This window comes from Amblyraja radiata, chromosome 12 (genome assembly GCF_010909765.2).
Source record: "Amblyraja radiata isolate CabotCenter1 chromosome 12, sAmbRad1.1.pri, whole genome shotgun sequence".
In the NCBI taxonomy this organism is placed as follows: domain Eukaryota; kingdom Metazoa; phylum Chordata; class Chondrichthyes; order Rajiformes; family Rajidae; genus Amblyraja; species Amblyraja radiata.
The window spans coordinates 47,926,286-47,948,356 of NC_045967.1; positions in this window are offsets into that span (position 1 = coordinate 47,926,286).

The following is a 22,071-nucleotide window of genomic DNA, read 5'->3' on the forward strand; positions in this document are numbered from 1 at the left end:
TGAAGAAGGATCCCGAGCTGAAACATTGCCTGCCCATGTCCTCCAGGGATGTTGCCTGACCTGCTTAGTTATTCTAAAGTTGAATGATGGGCTAGTTTGATTTTGCTATAATCCTGCTGACTGCTGGAATTTGTTCTGAGACTGATTGCTCGGAAGTCCTGCTGTTGATGTTACATAGTTTGAATTCACCAGGGGTCTGGTTTAAAACCAGCCCAGTTAGATTGAGCAGCCAGTAAAGAAAGCAATGTGTGCGAGCTGTTTTATTATCTCGCTTTGTATCCACAAACAAGAGTTATCTCTTGACTGCCTGAATACGAACATAAGAAGATAACAGCTATTCAGTCCCGTTGGCTTATCCTGTCATTCAATTCCATGCTACTTATAAATAGATAGGAACAGAAGATCCGCACTAACCGATACCTTTCATGGGCAAAATCACGCTGTTCTTTGGACCTTTTGAACAGCGTATAAAAATGCTGGTTGTGCATCCACTGGTGAAGGTCATTATTTCATTTAAACTCGGTTTCTTTAAGACCATTTCAGATATGAAGACAATGAAACACAATGGAGCAGACAAACGGTGACTGGGAACAATCGGATGTTTGTCAGCGCCAGATTTAGATTTGTGTCCTGCATTGGATGCAAAACAAAATATTGATTCGCACTTCAATTTCAGTTCCAGGCAGAGAGGAATAAAAGGCAAGGAGCTTGGGTTTGTTGTGCCTTATTATGATGAATGTCTAAAGATGCTTCACACAATTAATTTATTTTTGCAGAGGAGTGCATGCTGCTGTCAGAGAGACTTGGTGAGGTCAGGAGGAACTTCTTTAGTCAGAGAGTTGTCAATCTGTGGAACTCATTGCCACAGAGGGCTGTGGAGGCCAAGTCAGTGGATATTTTTAAGGTAGAGATGGACAAATTCTTGGTTAGAACGGGTGTCGAGGGTTACGGGGCAAAGGCAGGAAAATGGGATTATGAGGCAGAGATCTGCCATGATTGAGTGGCGGAGTAGACTCGATGGGCCGAATGGCATAATTCTGCTCCTATACCTTGTGAACTTGTGAGTCTGTGGTGGGAAAGGATGGATGACCAGTGGGAGCTGCACTGGCACTTGACCCATTGTAAGTCTGGAGTTGGGATACATCAGCTCCAAAGTACTGTGTATCCAGCATGGGGAACGTACTGGTCATAGACACACTGTGAATGCACAGGGGGATTGCACTCACAAAAGACCAGGTATGAATCAAGAGTTAAGAACATACTGATACACTGTGATTCCACTGTGGGGCGTCACAGTGGCGCAGTGGTAGAGTTGCTGCCCTGCAGCACCAGAGACCCAGGTTCGATCCTGACTATGGGCGCTCTCTGTATGGAGTTTGTACATTCTCCCTGTGACCATGTGGGTTTTCTCTATGTGTTCCAGTTTCCTCCTACACTCCAAAGACGTACAGGTTCGTGGGTTCATTAGCTTCCGTAAAATTATAAATTGTCCCTAGTGTGTAGGATGGTGCTAGTGTATGGGGTGATTACTGGTCGGCATGGATTAGGTGGGCCGAAAGGCCTGTTTACCCGCTGTAACTCTAAAGTATAAAGTCTAAAGTGAACAATGGACTGGTGTCAGATACTATGACTCTAGTGTGAGGAACGTACTGGCCTTTGTCACACTGTGAATCCCAGAGTGAGGAATGGATTAGCCTTTGATACACTGTGAATGCAGAGTGAAGATTGCACTGATGCCCATTGTGTGAATCCAGAGACAGGGGAGGGGTAGGTCAGCACCAAACCTACTGTGCATCCATAGTGGAGGGTTGCCAAGCACCAGACTGACCTGGATGCTGAGCGACTGCTGCAATGCGACCAGACTTGTTGTGGACCTAGAGTGGAGGGAATGCATGGACCGGCCTTGGATGAATCCAAGGTGGCAGCTCCATCGGTCCCATGTCTACTGTGAATCGAGAGCAGCCGCTGCACTGGGGCCAGACCCATTGTAAATCCAGGATGAGACATGGACTACACTGGATCTATTATTGCAGGTTGGCAGGGGTGCAGTATGGACTGTAAGCCCAATATTGCTGAAGGAGTAGTGATGACACATGCGGTGAAAATGGACTCACAATTTTTGTGGGAGCCATTCAGCTTAAGTCAGTAATATTATCATGTCTGATATTTTTAGTTTTAGTTTTTATCTGCCTGTACTTTTGTAGGTAGGATTTGATACGTAGTAGGGGTGTGTTCTTTTGTCAGAGGGGTCTTGTGCAGACTCTCAGATTAGAAGTTTCATTTTAGTGTCGGAGAATGAGGGGAAATAGTTTTCTACCATGATCACGACACACACATGTCACGAGACGACTACTTTTATAAGAAGAAGTTTTTATGTGATTTATATGATGTGAATGGAACAGCGATTAAGAACGGAAAGTTATGAGTTATTTCTTTGTTTTGTATTACTCCAATAAAAATTGAGATTGAGAAACAAAGAGAGGAATCGGCACTATCAAGCTCTCAAAAGATGAATTGGATGGGCAATTGTGAGAAAATTATTTGGCGGGTTTTTGGGAAACATGTTTTTGAATCGATTCAACTTAAATGGTACCAGATGGGATGAAATGACTTCATTTAGTGATGAATCTCTGACTGCTAAATTTTAAATCAACCCAATTTCTGCCCAAACCTACATCTTCATATTAATATTTGCCATTCTTCCAGTGTAATTATTACACAGTAAAATCAATCGATCTTTTCATGAATATCTGGTTTGGGCCCAGCATATAATAAATTCAAATAACAACTGATATTTACAATACCCGATACGATGCGATACTGGCGCAGCGGTAGAGTTGCTGCCTTACAGCGCCAGTTCCATCCTGAGCGCAGGAATATGTACATTCTCCCCGTGACCTGTGGGGTTTTCTCCAGGTGCTCCGGTTTCCTCCCACACTCCAAAGACAAACAGGTTTGTAGGTTAATTAGCTTGGTATAATAGTAAATTATTCCTAGTGTGTGTAGTGTTAGTGTGTGGGGATAGCTGGTCGGTGCGGGCTCGGTGGGCTGGAGTGCATGTTTTCGCGCTGTATCTCTAAACTGAACTTTAATGGTCAAAGCAGAAAGGCTGTTTTTGAAGTCCTGGATTATTTTTTTGTATATAGAGAAAAGAGCAGCAAAAAAATAAATTATATGTTTGTGCAATATCGTGTTTTGGTTGATCTGCGTCTTGATGTGTATGGTGTCCATGAACATTTCCCTTCTTCCTCCAACACTTTCTGTGGCCCAAGACATTCACATGTTTATTATTTGACCCACAGTGGTAACCTGAAGAATTATTACTGCTTCTCCTCTCTCCAATTTATGGAGTCAAGACATTCAATTACAATCATAGCTGAACCCCAGGTCCCGCATGATAAATATAGTCGGTACATTTTATTATCAGATAAAAATTGATGATGTTGCACTCTGCATGTAACTGAGTTAAATCAGTTCTTATCATCGTCAACTGGTAGAGCTGCTGCCTCACACCGCAAGTGCCCCAGGTTCGATCCTGACCTCGGATGCTGTCCGTGTGGAGTTTGCATGTTTTCCCTGTCAATGCTCGTGTTTCCTCCGGGTGCTCCGGTTTCCTCCCACATCCCAAAGGCGCGCAGGTTTGTAGGTTAATTGGCCTCTGAAAATTGCCCCTAATGTGTATGGATTGGATGAGAAAGTGGGATAACATAGAACTCGTGTGAACAGATGATTGATGGTTGGTGTAGGTTCGGTGGGCCTGTTTTGCCTGTCAGTATCTCTAAAACTAAATCTGATAACTAAAACTATCTCTACTTGAAATTCACTGGTAAGTGGTCGACACACATTAACCATAATTTATTACTTAAATGTATCAGCACAGAAAAACATTCAGCTTTATTTTTGAATCATATATGATTTAGTCTTTAGGCTTTGGACATGCAACATAGAAACAGGCCCTTCAGCCCACCGAGTCTGTGATAACTAGCGATCACATCATACACCAACACTATCCGTCACACATGAGGGACAATTTACAATTCTTTACAGAAGCCAATTAACCCGCAAACCCGTACGCCTTAGCTGTGTGAGGGCGCACCAGGAGAACGTACACCGGGAGAACGTACAAACTCCGTACAGACAACACCTGTAGTAAGGATTGAACCTGGTTCTCTGGTGCTTCTTCTTCTTTCGTGTGGCGTGCACAGCCTAAAGTTGTTGGACAACTTGTTCTATTTGATCTTCCGTTTATGCACGTCGAGTTGATTGCATTAGTCGAAACAGGGCGGACCACATGAAGGTTGCAATCTTTCGCCCCTCTCTGGCGCTGTAAGGCAGTAACTCCACTGCTGTGCAGCAATGACCTTTTTGTGAAATTATTTTCCCTTTTTGTACATGGAAAAGCTAGGGGGGGTTGAGGTTAGCCATAACCTTTGCAAACTGACTGATCTTTCATTGAGATTTGCAGGTATACCGGCATTCGGGTACTGTTGGGAGGCAAATGGAGCGTTTACGCTATTTGTAATTTACTTAAATTATATTGAAGCTTTAAGCAACTCATTTCGGTAATACATAACTTCAAAGCATCTGGAAAATATCGCTGATTCTGCAGGCTTAGCCTCTCCATACCCCCTGATCCCTTTAGCCACAAGGGCCACATCTAACTCCCTCTTAAATCTTAAATAAATCTTAAATCAATCCTGACTTTGGGTGCATGTCTGTACGGAGTTTGTACGTTCTCCCCGTGACCTGCGTGGGTTTTCCCCGGGTGCTCTGGTTTGCTCCCACACTCCAAAGACGTACAGGTTTGTAGATTAATTGGCTTGGTATAATTGTTAATTGTCCCTCGCGTGTGTAGGATACTGTTAGTTTGCGGGGATCGCTGGTCGGCACGGACTCAGTAGGCCAAAGGGCCTGTTTTCGTGCTGTATCTCTAAACTAAACTAAACTGCTTCATTGTTTTTAAATCTCTTTGGTGATCAGAGACATTTAAAAACCATTAAACATGATTTAAGTTATGAAGGAAATATTTATTGGTTGAATAATTTTCAGGAGCTGAGCAGCACTGGCATGGTCAATATCTTTGCCCATCCCAAATTGTCATTGAAAAGGTGATGATGAGCTGTTGTCTTGTCCTGGTGCAGTTCTTCAATCCAACATTGTTCTTTGTCTTGTAACACGTGCCAGCTGCAACTGGTGCCTGGCTAAGGGTCCATTCACAATGTATCTGACTACTCAGTAAATCATGTAGAGACTGAGCAAGAAGTCAGATGAACCTCCATTTGACACCAACCTTTTCCGTACTTCAATGCTGCAGGATGCAAACACTGATGTTTGAAATACACTGAGATTCAGCAACTGATTTGGAGGATCACTATTAAACTACCTGCTATCTATCAGCATGATCCTGCCCACTAATGCATTTGGCTCAGTAGGTGAGGTCCATTTTAATTGTTGGGACAGAGCACTATTCCGACCAGGAGTGATCCCTTGTCGGTTGAGAATATTCAACTGCAGTGTAGTGAATGACTAATTACATCCAAACTGGCTAAGGTGCCAAAAGCAAGTAACTGAATATTGGAGAGGGGAACACATGAGAATAAGGGTCTTTTATCTCAAGGAACCTTTATCTTAAGAAGGTTTGAAGAAGGGTAGCAACCTGGAACTTCCGGAGTGGGATCCCTTGTCGGGGATCCCTGGAGAAGAGCTCTGACTGCCGGCCCGCGGCCTACACCATCTTGAAGCCGCGGTCTGCGGTAGGGAAGCACCGATTCGGGACTTACCTTGCCTGCACATCTGGCCGCCCGCAGCGGCGACTGCAGAGGTTTGTGGTCCCGACCACGGGGGAAATTGGAGGAGGACTGACTAAACTTTGTGCCTCACTGTTCTTAGTGAGATAGAAAATGTATGATGTTGCAGTAATGTTACTGCCATATGGGGAGTTTTACAGCAAGATATGAATGATTGGACAAGCAAATATCTTTACCAAAAGTGAGTTGATTTTCTCAATGTGTGTCAAAACATATCGCCATATGCACAAAATTGCTGTATTCCAGGTTAAGATGATTTTCAACCATCCAGCAATAATTTATTTTGAATATCCAAACAAATTTCTCGGTCAGAATCATTGCACTTTCATAACTTTGCTGAACTTGCTTATGCTTCCTGCAACATTTGACCTGAAGCCTTGATTCCTACTGTGCATTGTGCAGGATCCTCTGGTAGTTAGCTTCTTAAAAAATACAATGAAGATTAGTCGATTTATCTGTGGAGAATATAAATCGTTTTCTAATTGAACAGTCAGTCTCCAGGAGGCCATCTGCAGAAGGTTAAATGTTGTGAGTGACCTCCTTCAAACATGGCACAGAAAGCACCTTTTGAAGGGTTCCGACCAGAAATGTCACCTATTCCTTTTCTCCATAGATGCTGCCTGACCCGCTGAGTTACTCCAACATTTTGTGTTGACGTTGGAAAAAAAAACCTCAGTGTCGGGCACATCTGTGGGAGGAATTGGACATTTGAGGTTGAAGGATCTCAACCCAAAACGTCAACTGTCCATCTCCTCGTTCAGATGCTGCCTGATCTGTCGAGTTCCTCCAGCAGTGTGTTTTTTGTTCTGGATTCCAGCCTCTACAGTCACTTGTGCATTCATTAAGGAAACCAAATTGTTTCACAACTGTCTAGTTACAGTTGTGGCTTTCTCTTATTTTACTGATGAGCTGTGGTCTAATGTAGAGTTGGACGAGGATTGATACCATTCGTCATATATCTGACGTGGACAATGCATCATTGCCACAAGGGCACATTGTGTGCAGATGTATTTTGACATTTTTTTGATGCGGTGCGATGTGACATTGACACAGTTACAATCTTGTTCCACTCTGGCTAAAATCAATATTAATTTGTGCAGTGCTCAGGAAAGAATAGCAACGCATGATCTAACTTCAGCTACACCGACCCAGTTTCCCTGTCTCTAACCTAGATTAATTATGGCTCCTCTACTGTTGTCTCCTGGTGTGATCAGCTCAGGCCATCGAATAGGACAAGGGGGTTTAGCACAAGCAGCAGAAGTAAGCAAAATACATTCAACCATTGAACTCGCCCCACTGAAAACATGCCCAGCTTGAGAGCCGGCTCTTAGGTTCCATAATCCGCAGAAATCTTTTTTTTTTTAATTCACTCTGTTTCTTTAGCAACACAAAGACACGTCTTTCAGAACTACTGTATGTATAATACATGCATTTTGGATTCCTGTAATCTCAGCCAAATTTAGGAAATGAAAATGCTTATTCATGCATCAAGATGCAGCAGATTGAATTAGTTTGCAAAGCATTGAAATATAATTCCAATATCAAAGATCCTTCACAATGAACATGGTAATTGGTTTTTGCAAAGTCAAACCTGATAGAAATTCTGACTGAACCTCAATATTTTTATTATTGATTTTCATAGCATTACACTTGGTGACTGTAAAATGTGTTCGGCTTGATGAGAAATACAGAAAAAGATTATAAAAGATAACACAGTATAGAGTATCCAAGCCACTCTACGTTGGCTACAAAGGCTTTAATGTTGCTCTCTTATTTAGGAATTAATCATGGTGAATATTTGAATTTGAATGAATTATTGCTAATGGCACTCAGAATTTCTGGACTTTTCTTAATACATTGGAGATTCTGCTAGGCAAGACAATCTGTTTACAATCTGAGCCATCCAGTATAAATCTATCAGTCTGAAGAAGGGTCCCTACCTAAAACATCACCTATCCATGTTTAGTTTAGTTTAGATTAGTTTAGAGAACCAGGCCCTTTGGCCTACCGAATCCGCACCGACCAGCGATCCCTGCACATTAACACTATCCTAGGGACAATTTACATTTATACCAAGCCAATTAATCTACAAATTTGTACGTCTTTTGAGTGTGGGAGGAAACTGAAGATCCCGGAGAAAACCCATGCTGGTCATGGGTAGAATGTACAAACTCTGTACAGACAGCATCCCGATTCAGATTCAGATTCAGATTCAACTTCAATTGTCATTGTCAGTGTACAGTACAGAGACAACGAAATGCAGTTAGCATCTCCCTGGAAGAGCGACATAGAATATGAGCAATAAATACATCTATTTACATGCATACAGTCATAGTGTTTTCCTGGTGGGAGGAGTGTCCGAGGGGTGGGGGGTGATTGGCAATCACCGAGGTACAGTGTTGAGTAGAGTGTCAGCCGCAGGGAAGAAGCTGTTCCTGAACCTGCTGGTCCGGCAACGGAGAGACCTGTAGCGCCTCTCCGTAGTCGTAGTCAGGATCGACCCTGGGTCTCTGGCGCTGTAAGGTAGCACGTTCTGCTAGGATGCTGTCTGACCAGCTGAGTTACTCCAACATTTTGAGTCTTTCCTTGGTAAACCAGCGACCTGTACTCACTGACAGAGAAGGGTACTGTTGTCCTCAGTTTCGTTCCAGAACGCTTGTGGAATATATCAAAGTCTGTGCAGGCTACATCCTATGGCGTTGGATAGAGCTGGTGCTTACAATAGCCAGAATGAGCAGACATTGGCACTTGTCTCACAGGCTGGATGCCCTCAAAACCACATGGCTGGCAGCCATTCTGAACACTAAATTCTCCTGTAAGTGCTAAGACTTCCCATGCAATAGTGGCTTCCAGTAGCTCCACGAGTAAGTGTGTGTAACATTAAGATATAAAACCTAAAAGTCTATTGTGTTTGACAAAGCTCGCTGTCCAAACAAGCTACATTCGGAAGACAGACACAAAGTGCTGGAGTAACCCAACGGGTCAGGCAGCATCTCTAGAGAAAAAGAATGGGTGACGTTTTGGGTCAGATAAATGATTTTCTCTGGATTTGTTCTCCTCTCCTCTATTTATCTGGCATTCTTTTATCCCCTCTGTTGCTCACTCCACCCATCTGTCAATCCAACACTCTAACCGGTATTGACCTATTATTTGCTTGGCTTTGTCCTGCCCCTAATTCTCTGTTGCAGCTTGTGTCCCCCCCCCCCCCCCCCCCCAGCTCCACCAGTCTGATGATGAGTCTTAACCCAAATTGTAACCTGTCCATTCCTGACCCATTGTGCACCGACAGCACTTTGTGTCTTGCGTTAATATTGACTGTCAAATGTTGGGCCACAACATGGAACATGGAAGCGTACAACACAAGAACAGGCCCTTTGGTCCACAATGTCTGTGCTGAACATGATGCCAAGACCACCTCGTATCTACCTGCACATAATCCAAATCCCTCCATTCCTACATATATATGTGCCTCTTAAATGCCACTATCACTTCTGCCTCAACCACAAACCATGGCAGTATGTTACAGGCACTGAGCACCCTCTGTGTGTAAAAACAATTTCCCCTCACACCTTATTTAAACTTTACTCCTCTCATCTTAACGCTATGCCTTCTCGTATTTGATTCTTCCATTGTGGGGAAAAAGGTTCTGACTGTCTACCTCATCTATGCCTCTCATAATTTTATATGGGGTGGAAGATTGCAACCTTCACGTGGTCTGCCCTGTTTCTGATTAATGCAATCAACCCGACGTGCACAATCAAATAAAGTCAAATAGAACAAGTTGTCCTGCAACTTTAGGCTGTGCATGCCATACGCAAGAAGAAGAAGAAGATTTTTTATGCTTCTATCAGGTTTCGCCACAACCTCCAGCGTTCCAGAAAAACTGAATCCAAGTCTGTCCGGCTTCGCCCTGTAACTAACACCCCCTAATCCATTCTGGTAAACCTCCTCTGTACCTTTCCAAAGCCTTCACATCCTTCCAGTAATTGGCGACCAGAACTGTGCACAAAATTTAATTTAGTTTTACTTTAGTTTACTTTAGAGGTACTGCGTGGAAACAGGCCCTTTGTCCCACTGGGTCCATGCCAACCACAACCACCCCATCCCAGCACTATCCTACACACTAGGGACAATTAACATTTTTTTTACCCAAGCCAATTAACCTACGGACCTGTACGTCTTTGGAAACTGGAGCACCCGGAAAAAACTCACGCAATGACAGGGAGAACTAACAAACACCGTACAGACAGTACCCATAGTCAGGATAGAACCCGGGCCTCTGGCGCTGTAAGGAGGCAACTCTATCACTGTCCGACTGTACCACATCATTTAAAAGATATTCTAGATGTGGCTTAACCAAAGTCCTATAGAACTGTATTACTTATCCTCCTAATATTCTACTAGTCACAGATTGCCAACCAGACTCTTCACTCTACTTTATATTTATTAACTGTTCCCCTACTCATAATCCTCCCTGGTACATTTCCCCAATTCCAGATGATTTGATCTTGCTCACCAACCTCCTTATTGCAACCTGTTGAACATCTTCTGAAAAGTCAAGTACATTACATCCATAGATTTACGTCATCTACTTGACTAGATGGATCATCAAATAACCTTAATAGATTGGACAAATATGATTTCCTTTTCATCAATGTATGTTGGGTCTACACAAATATTTTATTTTTATCAAAGTGTAATGATACCACATCCTGTGTTATACATTCCAATATTTTCCCTCTCCCTCCTTTCCTCAATAGTTCGGTCACATCTGTTACTCTTTATACTGCAGGAATTATTCCAGAATCTATGGAATATGGTTTGATTTTTACACATCCATCCACCCTTACCCCCAACTCCTGCACCGTTTAGTTTGGTTTAGTTTAGCGACACAGCACAGAAACAGGTCCTTTGGCCCACCCAGTCCGCGCCGACCAGCGATCCCCGCACATTAACACCACCCTACACACACTAGGGACAGTTTTACATTTACACCAAGCAAATTAACCTACAAACCTGCAAGTCTTTGGGGTGTGGTAGGAAACCGAGCATCTCGGAGAAAACCCGTGCAAAACGTACAAACTCCGTTCAGACAAGCACCCGTTGTCAGGATCGAACCCGGGTCTTTGACACTGAGGCAATAGGTTTAGCGCTACACCACTGTTCCTGCTTTGGCATTGTTATCGGGTGTAGTATTCTTCAGCAGACCATTTACAGTATCATTTCATGGAGAACTAGCATTTATCTAAAAATATGGACAAGAGACAAGTATCTCAACACATCATATGTATTGGCTGAAGGTTAATTACTCCATTAATGGTGAAACAACTTGGGAGTATTACTTCATTCAAATCAAAGGCATTATTTAACCCCTGAGACCACTAAATGGTGACAATAACAGCATAATGGTCCCTTTGAATATTGAACATTTGTTGGACCGAACATGGCATGATGAATTATGAAGCTAAGAATTGAAACTGAAAGGCATAGTCTGGTCAACTCAGTGTGATTTTTTAATGGATAGATTGAATTTATTACTTTCCTTGATGATAAAGTCAAAGTGAAAATTTCCATGCCATATTAAATTTCCACTTAGCCTATTGAATACAGCACCTCTCACTGTGGGGTTAATATGGCTGAAGATAGTAACTGTATGTTGCAATTGACCTCAGATTTCTTCGACAGGGGAAAATATGCCATAGTTTGATTAATGCTAATCATGACAATACTCATTTTTCAAGATAAGGTACCAATGAAAACAAGACCAATCAAGAAGAGTGGTTAAAGGCCTGGATAGAGTGGATGTAGAGAGGATGTTTCCACTACTGGGAGTGTCTAGGACCAGATGTCATAGCCTCAGAATTGTAGGGCATTCCTTTAGGAAGGAGATGAGGAGGGATTTTTGTCAGAGGGAGGTGAATCTATGGAATTCATTGCCACAGAAGGCTGTGGAGGCTGTCATTGGCTATTTTTAAGGTAGAGATAGATGGATTCTTGATTAATACGGGTGTCAGGGATTATGGGGAGAAGGCAGAATGGGTTTAGGAGGCAGATATAGATTTGCCATGATTGAATGGCAGAGTAGTCTTGATGGGCCGAATGGTCTAATTCTGCTCCTATCACTTATCAATTTATAAAGGAGTGACAAAATTGTTTTACGGATTTTACTGATTACGCTCCTCCGGAATGATTGCAGAGAAGGGTCCTGACCCAAAATGTCACCTATCCATGTTCGCCAGAGATGCTGCCTGACCCGTTTAAAAAATCATAACAGCATAACTCTTGCAATCAATGAAAAACTTCTGAAACTTCTGAAATGACCAAAGGAATACAACAATCAATTTCTACCTATCCACGTACACAGAACAATGAAATCACTTCCACACCTTGATTATTTATCAATTAAACTATTTTAGTAATATAATTTATAGAATAAATACTGTCCAAAATACCCGGGATAACTTCAAAATAGAACTGTAAGAAGCTTACACCGAAGAGAGACACAAACTGCTGGAGTAACTCAGCTCGATAGGCAGTATCTCTGGAGAGAAGGAATGGGAGATATTTTGGGTCAGGACCCTTCTTCATTTAAGAAGTTGACATCCTTCTAAGAGAGCAGAAAAGGCTTTGGTTTTAGAATTTACTAGACTAAGTGGGACCCGTTGGGTCCCAGCATCACACAGGAGGGCTGGTCATCCAACGCAATATTCCACCTCTCCACCAATTCTAATATAGGTGGCCAGTTGGGGGGGGGGGGTGGGGCTTTCTGGAGCGCTAGTATGGTTGTTGTGGGCTGAAGGGACTGGTTTCCAGAGGGCTAGTATGCAAATTGTGCGCCAAATGGATTCTTGGGCTGGCGTCTCAGTCAATCAAGCCGGTTGTGCTGGCAACTCACTCACTCACGGCTGGTGGGCTGGTAGTTGACTCACGGCTAATCCTTGAAATTCTATTTCAAGCAGGGTATAAGGCCACCAAATTCAAGTGCAGTTTCATACCATTTGAAGTAGGGTGCAAAGCCACTAAAGACAGCGAGTCGTGACCTCTCCCTCCTCCATCTTGCAGAGACTGAGCCACACCCACATTTCCGGGTTTTATAACCCCTCCCTCCCCCCCCCCCCCCCCCCCCCCCCCCACCGGAAAAGGTGTGGCTTTCATGGAGTGATTGACAGGAGTGTACTAAAAACCTGTGCGGACCAACTGGCGGGAGTTTTTACGGACATTTTCAACCTCTCACTTCTGAGGTCTGAGGTCCCCACCTGCTTTAAAAGGGCATCAATTATACCGGTGCCCAAGAAGAGTAAGGTGACGTGCCTCAATGACTATCGACCAGTGGCACTAACGCCGGTGGTGATGAAGTGCTTTGAGAGGTTGATCATGGAGCAAATCAACTCCTACATCGACAAAAACCTGGACCCACTGCAGTTCGCGTACCGCCACAACAGATCAACGGTGGATGCGATCTCGCTGGCCCTCCACTCCGCACTGGACCACTTGGACAACAAAAACTCATATGTCAGGCTGTTATTCATTGATTACAGCTCGGCATTTAACACAATCATCCCCTCCAAACTGGTTACCAAACTCGCAGAACTGGGTCTCTGCGCATCCCTCTGCAACTGGATCCTCGACTTCCTCGTCCACAGACCACAGTCTGTTCGTATTGGTGGAAATGTGTCAGCCTCAATAACAATCAGCACGGGAGCACCTCAAGGCTGCGTGCTCAGCCCCCTGCTGTACTCACTCTATACACATGACTGCGTAGCGAACCACAGTGCGAACTCCATCATCAAGTTCGCTGACGACACCACTATTGTGGGGCGTATCACTGATGGGGATGAGTCAGAGTACAGAAGAGAGATCGAGCAACTGTCCATATGGTGCCAGCGCAATAACCTGGCCCTGAACACCAGCAAAACCAAGGAACTGATTGTGGACTTTGGAAGGAGTAGGAGGGGGACCCACAGCCCCATTTATATCAAGGTTGAAAGGGTCAAGAACTTCAAATTCCTGGGGGTGCACATCTCTGAAGATCTTTCCTGGTCCGAGAACACTAACGCAATTATCAAAAAAGCTCATCAGCGCCTCTACTTCCTGAGAAGATTACGGAGAGTCGGATTGTCAAGGAAGACTCTCTCTAACTTCTACAGGTGCACAGTCGAGAGCATGCTGACCGGTTGCATCGTGGCTTGGTTCGGCAATTTGAGCGCCCTGGAGAGGAAAAGACTACAAAAAGTAGTAAACACTGCCCAGTCCATCATCGGCTCTGACCTTCCTTCCATCGAGGGGATTTATCGCAGTCGATGCCTCAAAAAGGCTGGCAGTATCATCAAAGACCCACACCATCCTGGCCACACACTCATCTCCCTGCTACCTTCAGGTAGAAGGTACAGGAGCCTGAAGACTGCAACAACCAGGTTCAGGAATAGCTACTTCCCCTCAGCCATCAGGCTATTAAACCTGGCTCGGACAAAACTCTGATTATTAGCAACCACTTTATGTTATTTGCACTACCAGTTTATTTATTCATGTGTGTATATATTTATATCATGGTATATGGACACATTTATCTGTTTTGTAGTAAATGCCTACTATTTTCTGTGTGCTTAAGCAAAGCAAGAATTTCATTGTCCTATACAGGGACACATGACAATAAACTCACTTGAACTTGAACTTGAGAGAGATTCTCAACATTTAAAAAAAAAATAATAACACTTATTTTTCATTGATGGGAAGAATTCTCTGCACCTGCTCAGCGGAGGGGGACTGAGTAAGATGGCCAAAAATCACAGCCGTAAGTGGTAGCGTTTTATCTAAAATCAATATACAGTGCAAACGGGAAGTAAGTGCATTTACAGTAGTGCCTTTTAACTTCAAGCCAAAGCACCCAAGCCACCATTTGCAGTAAGTAGTGCCTTTCAACTTCATGCCACCATTTGCAGTAAGTGGTGCCTTTCAAATTCAAGCCAATGCACCCAAGCCACAATTTGCAGTAAGTAATGCTTTTTAACTTCAAGCCATTGCATCCAAGCCATCATTTGCAGTAAGTAGTGCCTTTCAACTTCAAGCCACACCCAAGCCATCATTAGCAGTAAGAGGTGCCTTTCAACTTCAAGTCAAAGCAACCAAGCCACCATTTGCAGTAAGTAGTGCCTTTCAACTTCAAGCCAAAGCAACCAAGCCACCATTTGCAGTATTAGTGCATTTCAACTTCATGCTACCATTAGCAGTAAATAGTGCCTTTCAACTTCAAGCCAATGCACCCAAGCCACCATTTGCAGAAAGTAGTGGCTTTCAACTTCATGCTACCATTAGCAGTAAATAGTGCCTTTCAACTTCAAGCCAATGCACCCAAGCCACCATTTGCAGTAATAGTGCCTTTCAACTTCAAGCCAATGCACCAAAGCCACCATTTGCAGTAAGTAGTGTCTTTCAACTTCAAGCCATTGCACCCAAGCCACCATCTGCAGTAAGTAGTGCCTTTCAACTTCAAGCCATACCCAAGCCATCATTTGCGGTAAGTGGTGTCTTTCAACTTCAAGCCACACCCAAGCCACCATTTGCAGTAAGTGGTGTCTTTCAACTTCAAGCCACACCCAAGCCACCATCTGCAGTAAGTAATGCCTATCAACTTCAAGCCACATCCAAGCCATCATTTGCACAGGGGGAGGGGGAGGGCGCTTTGTGGAGCGCTAGTATGAACCATTTTAGAAGCAATAGACATTGTTTGCAAGCTTTAGAAGCAATAGACACTTTTTGCAAGCTTTAGAACCAATAGACACTTTTTGCAAGCTTTAGAACCAATAGAGACATTTTTGCAAGCCTTAGAACCAATAGACATTTTTTGCAAGCCTTAGAACCAATAGAGACATTTTTTGCAAGCTTTAGAACCAATAGAGACACTTTTTGCTAGCTTTAGAACCAATAGACATTTTTTGCAAGCTTTAGAACCAATAGACATTTTTTTGCAAGCTTTAGAACCAATAGACATTTTTTTGCAAGATTTAGAACCAATAGAGACATTTTTTTTGCAAGCTTTAGAACCAATAGAGCCACTCTTTGCTAGCTTTAGAACCAATAGACATTTTTTGCAAGCTTTAGAACCAAGACATTTTTTGCTAGCTTTAGAACCAATAGACATTGTTTTGCAAGCTTTAGAACCAATAGATACATTTTTTGCAAGCTTTAGAACCAATAGAGACACTTGTTGCTAGCTTTAGAACTAATAGACATTTTTTGCAAGATTTAGAACCAATAGACTTTTTTTGCAAGTTTTAGAACCAATAGACACTTTTTTGCAAGTTTAGAACCAATAGATACATTCTGCAAGCATTTTAGAACCACTAAGGGCACTTGAGCAGCAGCCATGTCATGCAGCTCGTCAGTTTTTTAACCTTTTTAAATTTTTTTAGTATGTTTTAAAGTCTGTATTTAATGTTTCTTTGTGTGTTTTATGTGGGGGGTGGTGTGGGGGGGGGGGGGTAAGGGGGAAACCGCTTCGGTCGCCTCCTCCATGGAGAGGCGAGTTTTTCCAGGTCGCCTCCCCCGTGGCCTAACATCAAGGATCGACGCGGCCTTTCCCGGAAACGTGTCCGGGGCTTCAGCGGTGGGCGCAGCGTGGATTCTCGGCGTGGAGCGGGTGAGCCCTCGCTGGAGGGGAGCGCTCCGTTTTGCTGGCCCGGGGCAGCCGGCAGCCTGAAGTCGCGGCCTGAAGTCGCGGTCTGCAGAGCTCCAGCTGGTGCGGCCTCTACAGCCCGGGATCTCACGTGGGGGTCCCGGGGGAAGAAGAAGCCATCACTGCCGGCCCGCGGCCGACTTCTACCGCGGGGCCGGCATGGACTTACCATCACCCCTGGAGTGGAGCTTCGACCGCCGGCCCTGCAGTCTACGGTGCTTCTGGCTGCGGCGGGGACTTTAAATCTTGACCGCCGGCCTGCGGCCTACAACAACTTAAAGCCGCGGTCTCCGGTGAGGAAGAGCCGATCCTGGACTGACTCTGGACTCTGGTCCTGACCACGGGGGGGAAATGGAGGAGGACTGGCCAAATTTTGTGCCTTCCACCACAGTGATGAATGCTGTGGTGGATGTTTGTGTTACAGTTTTATTGTGGTTGTGTGTGCTTTATTATTGTATCGCTGTAGGCAACCCAAATTTCCACCAGCCTGGCTGTGTGGCAATAAATTATATCTAATCTAATCTAATGTGTTCAGTGTTATTCACAGCTCAGAGAAATGTGACCCCCTGCCTTCCTCCAGCTTGAAGAGACTGTGTGGCACACCACTTCCTGGTTTTATAGTCCCTCCCCCCCTGCCGCCAGCGGGGGTAGCGGAGAGAATGGGGAATTTTGTAAAAACATTAATACCTCTGTCATTTTTAATCGACCGGAAAAATCCTCGGCACACATGTGGCGGAGGGGGGCTCTGAGCGAGGTGGCCAAAAATGACGGCCGTAGGTGGCGGCGTTCTCTCGGAAATCACAGCACAGATGGCCAAAACCAGTCAAGAACAGACTTTTAGTAATATAGATTGTGTAAGACAGCCTTCAACTCTCGCAGTGCCCACTCCTGCCCTCCCAATAATTTATTCGCAACATGCCCACTCTATGGAGAGTCTTGAAATAAACTTCATTGGTAGCTGTTTTGGGAGTCTTTGGATTTGGACATCTGTGAGTCTTTTGAGAGAATTGCAATGACAGAAGCAGCCCTCCCTCATTATACTTCCATCTGCCAAGTGATTTGAATGGGGGGAAGCTTCAGAAATCCAACAGCTGTGCTGTGGGGGTGGAGAACTGAAGTAACGGACTCCCAAGCCAAATGACGAGGCTAGTCTGCCCTAAATTAATTCAATTGCATGGCTAGATACAATGACATTGACACATTATACACACATAGGTGTGTGCAAAGAAAGGAAATTAATTTATCATTTTGCTGTGACAATGATAAGAAACTACTTAGTAAGACAAAATTGATAAATTATGAAAAATGTGATGAGATTATTTCAAAGAGCATTAATTACCCCATTTGCATCTCCCTTATCTTATCCCCAGTTTTGGATCACAGCTAATGCATGCACACAAACTATTCTTTGCTGTCACTGTTGACTGGAAGGTAAACTTCACTCCAGTAGGCAACTGAGAGAGAGTTAGAATGTTACTACAACTAACATCAAACTTATCTGGCTTTAAGGGTGATTAATACCCAAGGACATCTTGTGTCAGAAAACTGAATGAACAGGAAGTGTGCTTTCTCCACTCCATGGAGTTATGTTAACAGAAGTTGCTGGAAGTATTGGCAATGTCCAAGAAGTAACAATTGCTGGGACTCCATTATCAACATAAGACATAGGAGCAGAATTAGGCCATTCGGCCCATCGAGTCTGCTCCACCATTCAATCATGGCTGATCCATCTTTCTCTCTCAAACTCATTCTGCTGTTTTCTCTCCTTAACCTTTGAACCTTTGATTAGTAATCAAGAAGTTTAAGAAAGAACTGCAGATGCTGGAAAAATCGAAGGTAGACAAAAATGCTGGAGAAACTCAGTGGGTGAGGCAGCATCTATGCTGCCTCACTCGCTGAGTTTCTCCAGCATTTTTGTCTACCTTACTAATCAAGAAGTGTAGTTTAGTTTATTGTCACGTGTACCGAGGTACAGTGAAAAACTTTTGTTGCAGTCAGCGGAAAGACTATACATGATTACAATCGAGCCATCCACAGTGTCCAGAAACATAATACAAGCTATCAATGCTTGAAAAATAGCCAATGACTTGGTGTCCACAGCCATCTATGGCGATGAATACGACAGATTCACCACCTTCTGGTTAAAGAAATTCCTCATCATTGCCATCCTCAAGATATGTCCTGTTATTCTGAGGTTGCGGCCTCTGGTCCGATACTCTCCCACGACTGAAAACATGCAGTGAGCCAGAGACCAGAATTATATTGCAGCATATTCTCTCTGAAAATCCCACAGAGTGAAGAATGGAGACACATATTTCTATTAGGCAGTCAGTCGTATCTATAAAGTACGGCACCATTACCCACATAAACTAATTAAATCAATAGTTAACACGAATCTGTCAACAATTATTTAGTTTGTATTTTTCGTGATGTGCAATGTGTAGGTTGCATTCAATGTAAGGTTTTATATCTAAGATTTTATGCACAATAGCTTGCTGTCAAATAAATGTATAATTGATTCTATGTGTAAAGTTATTGAGTCACGCCATACTGACTTCATTCCCCGTTACCATGATACAATTTTCGTTATATTTTAAGCAGCTTAATCAATATGATGTTTTCAAATTACCAGCAACAATGACATCATTTGAGCATTTTATTTAAAGGCACTAAATCTCCATTTATGTAACAATTTTGCAGGCATCTGTCGTGTACCAGATGTCACACTTCGGAGTGCCAAAAGTTGTTACAAAAATACCATGCCTTTTTTTTAGCGTGAACTGCAGCCTGAAAGCTGTGAACACCTGCAAAATGCAAACTGTAGACGATGAACTGGAGGTTGCGCTGCTTTGAAAGTTAAGGCCAGGTTCTCAACTGAACTCAAACATCTCCCAGACACTATCATACATGTAAGCGACAGAAGGGGATGACAAACTGTGCCAGAAGTGGACTCCATTAGGATTCACACACACCTTTCAATTCTTCAGAAGGTTTTTCTGCAGTTTCTTCTGCAGTTGTATAGGGCTCTGGTGAGACCACATCTAGAGTATTGTGTGCAGTTTTGGTCTCCTAATTTGAGGAAGGACATCCTTGTGATTGAGGCAGTGCAGCGTAGGTTCACGAGATTGATCCCTGGGATGGCGGGACTGTCATATGAGGAAAGATTGAAAAGACTAGGCTTGTATTCACTGGAGTACAGAAGGATGAGGGGGATTCTTATAGAAACTTATAAAAGAACTGGACAAGCTAGATGCAGGAAACGTGTTCCCAATGTTGGGCGAGTCCAGAACCAGGGGCCACAGTCTTAGAATAAAGGGGAGGTCATTTAAGACTGAGGTGAGAAAAAACGTTTTCACCCAGAGAGTTATGAATTTATGGAATTCCCTGCCACAGAGGGCAGTGGAGGCCAAGTCACTGGATGGATTTAAGAAAGAGTTAGATAGAGCTCTGGGGCTAGTGGAGTCAAGGGATTATGGGTAGAAGGCAGGCACGGGTTATTGATAGGGGACGAACAGCCATGATCACAATGAATGGCGATGCTGGCTCGAAGGGCCGAATGGTCTCCTCCTGCACCTATTTTCTATGTTTCTATGTTTCAGAGGCCTCAAATACCAATGCACTGTATCCTGGCAGGTTGTAACTACTGTGGCAGTCTGAAGGGCCTCGGCCTGAAATGTTGCCTATCCATTCCCACCACAGATGCTGCCTGACCTGCTGAGTTTCACCGGCACTTTGTGTTTTGCTCCTTTCAATTCTGATCGTGTGAGGATGGCGACGTGTTGGTACTGGGTGACAGGTCAACATGCAGTTGCCCCTTATTCCAGCATGGTGGCGCAGCAATAGAGTTGCTGCCTTACAGCGCCAGAGACTCGGGTGCGATCCTGACTAACGGGTGCTGTCCGTATGGAGTTTATGCGTTCTCCCCGTGACAGCTTGGGTTTTCCACGGGTGCTCCGGTTTCCACCCACATTCCAAAAACGTGCAGGTGTGTAGGTTAATTGACTTCAGTAAAAATTATAATTTGTCCCTTGTGTATAGGATAGAGCTGGTGTATGGCGATCGCTACTAGGCGCGGGCCCATTGGGCCGAAGATGCTGTTTCCACGCTGTATCTCTAAACAAAACTAAACTTATGCCAAAGACACTTCACCCACCTTTGCCTGTGTGTGAATGTGTGTGAATGTGTGTGAGTGATTGGTGGTGGTCGGAGGGGCCGTAGGCGCAGATTGGCAGCCACGCTTCCGTCAGTCTGCCCCAGGGCAGCTGTGGCTACAGAAGTAGCTTACCACCACCGAGTGTGACTGAGGAGTGAATGAATAATGCGATGTAAAGCGCCTTGAGTATTAGAAAGGCGCTATATAAATCCCATCCATTATTATTATTAAAGAATATTCTTGGGTTTTTCTCCAGTTTCCTCACATATCAAAGCCACACTGGATCTAGATTTTGTCAAGAGTTCAACTGACTCAGCATCCTTAAATACCAATGATAGCGTCCGGTAAAGTACCTGCCACAGTGGTGTAGTGAGACATTACATGTTGTGTGCTTGTAAAGGCTGTCAATTCAATTGCAGTGTGTGAGACAGGTTTCATTCATATTTCATGAGAAAATAACTTCAACTTTCCACCTGTGTTCCTCTCCTTTATGAAACTCATTAAATCTGACAGTTTTGGAAAAAGAAATTAATTAAAAAATTATATTCCCTTCCACTCAAAAGGGGACTGGAGGCAGCAAACTTTCAATCATGGCTGATCTATCTCTACCCATTGTACTTCTGCTGATGTAGCACTCTATCACAGTTTTGGGATACATTATCTTTTTCAGCACCTATCAACAATGAGTTGATTAGTACGGGTGTTAGAGGCTATGGGGAGAAGGCAGGAGAATGGGGTTAGAAGGGAGAGATAGATCAGCCATGATTGAATGGCGGAGCAGACGATGGGCTGAATGGCCTAATTCTGCTGCGATCACTTATGACCTAATAATCTTCCCTCAACTAACTCATGCTGTGAGGGAAGCGCAGTGACACGGTTGTGGAGTTGCTGTCCTACAGCGCCGGAGATCCAGGTTCAATCCTGACCACAGTTGCTGTCTGCACGGAATTTGTACGTTCTCCCTGTGATTGCGTGGGTTTTCTCTGGGTGCTCAGGTTTCCTCCCACATTCCAAAGACATGCAGGTTTGTTGGGATCTGTAAATGATCCCTAGTATGTACTGTAGGATAGAGCTAGTGTACGGGTGATTGCTGGTCGGCTCAAACTTGGTGGACCGAAGGGCCTGTTTCCACACTGTGTCTCTAAAACTTCTTGTGAACAAAAAACTTCACACGCCATATTACTCAACCCGAGGCATAGTTCATTTGAAATAATATCTTCATGGATTATACATTGCTAGGATATTCACAGGAGCATTAGCAAGCTGAATTTGATGCAGTTTGACAATCAAATGGATTATTAAGAGGTAGCGTTTAAGGAGTATCTTATTAGTGGAAACAGAGGCAGACTATTAGAGAGCTTTTGATAGTCAATCCCATTTGATAATCTTGGACAGTGTTTGCCATAGGGGATCTCATGAATAGAGGTTTTTCCCGGGTC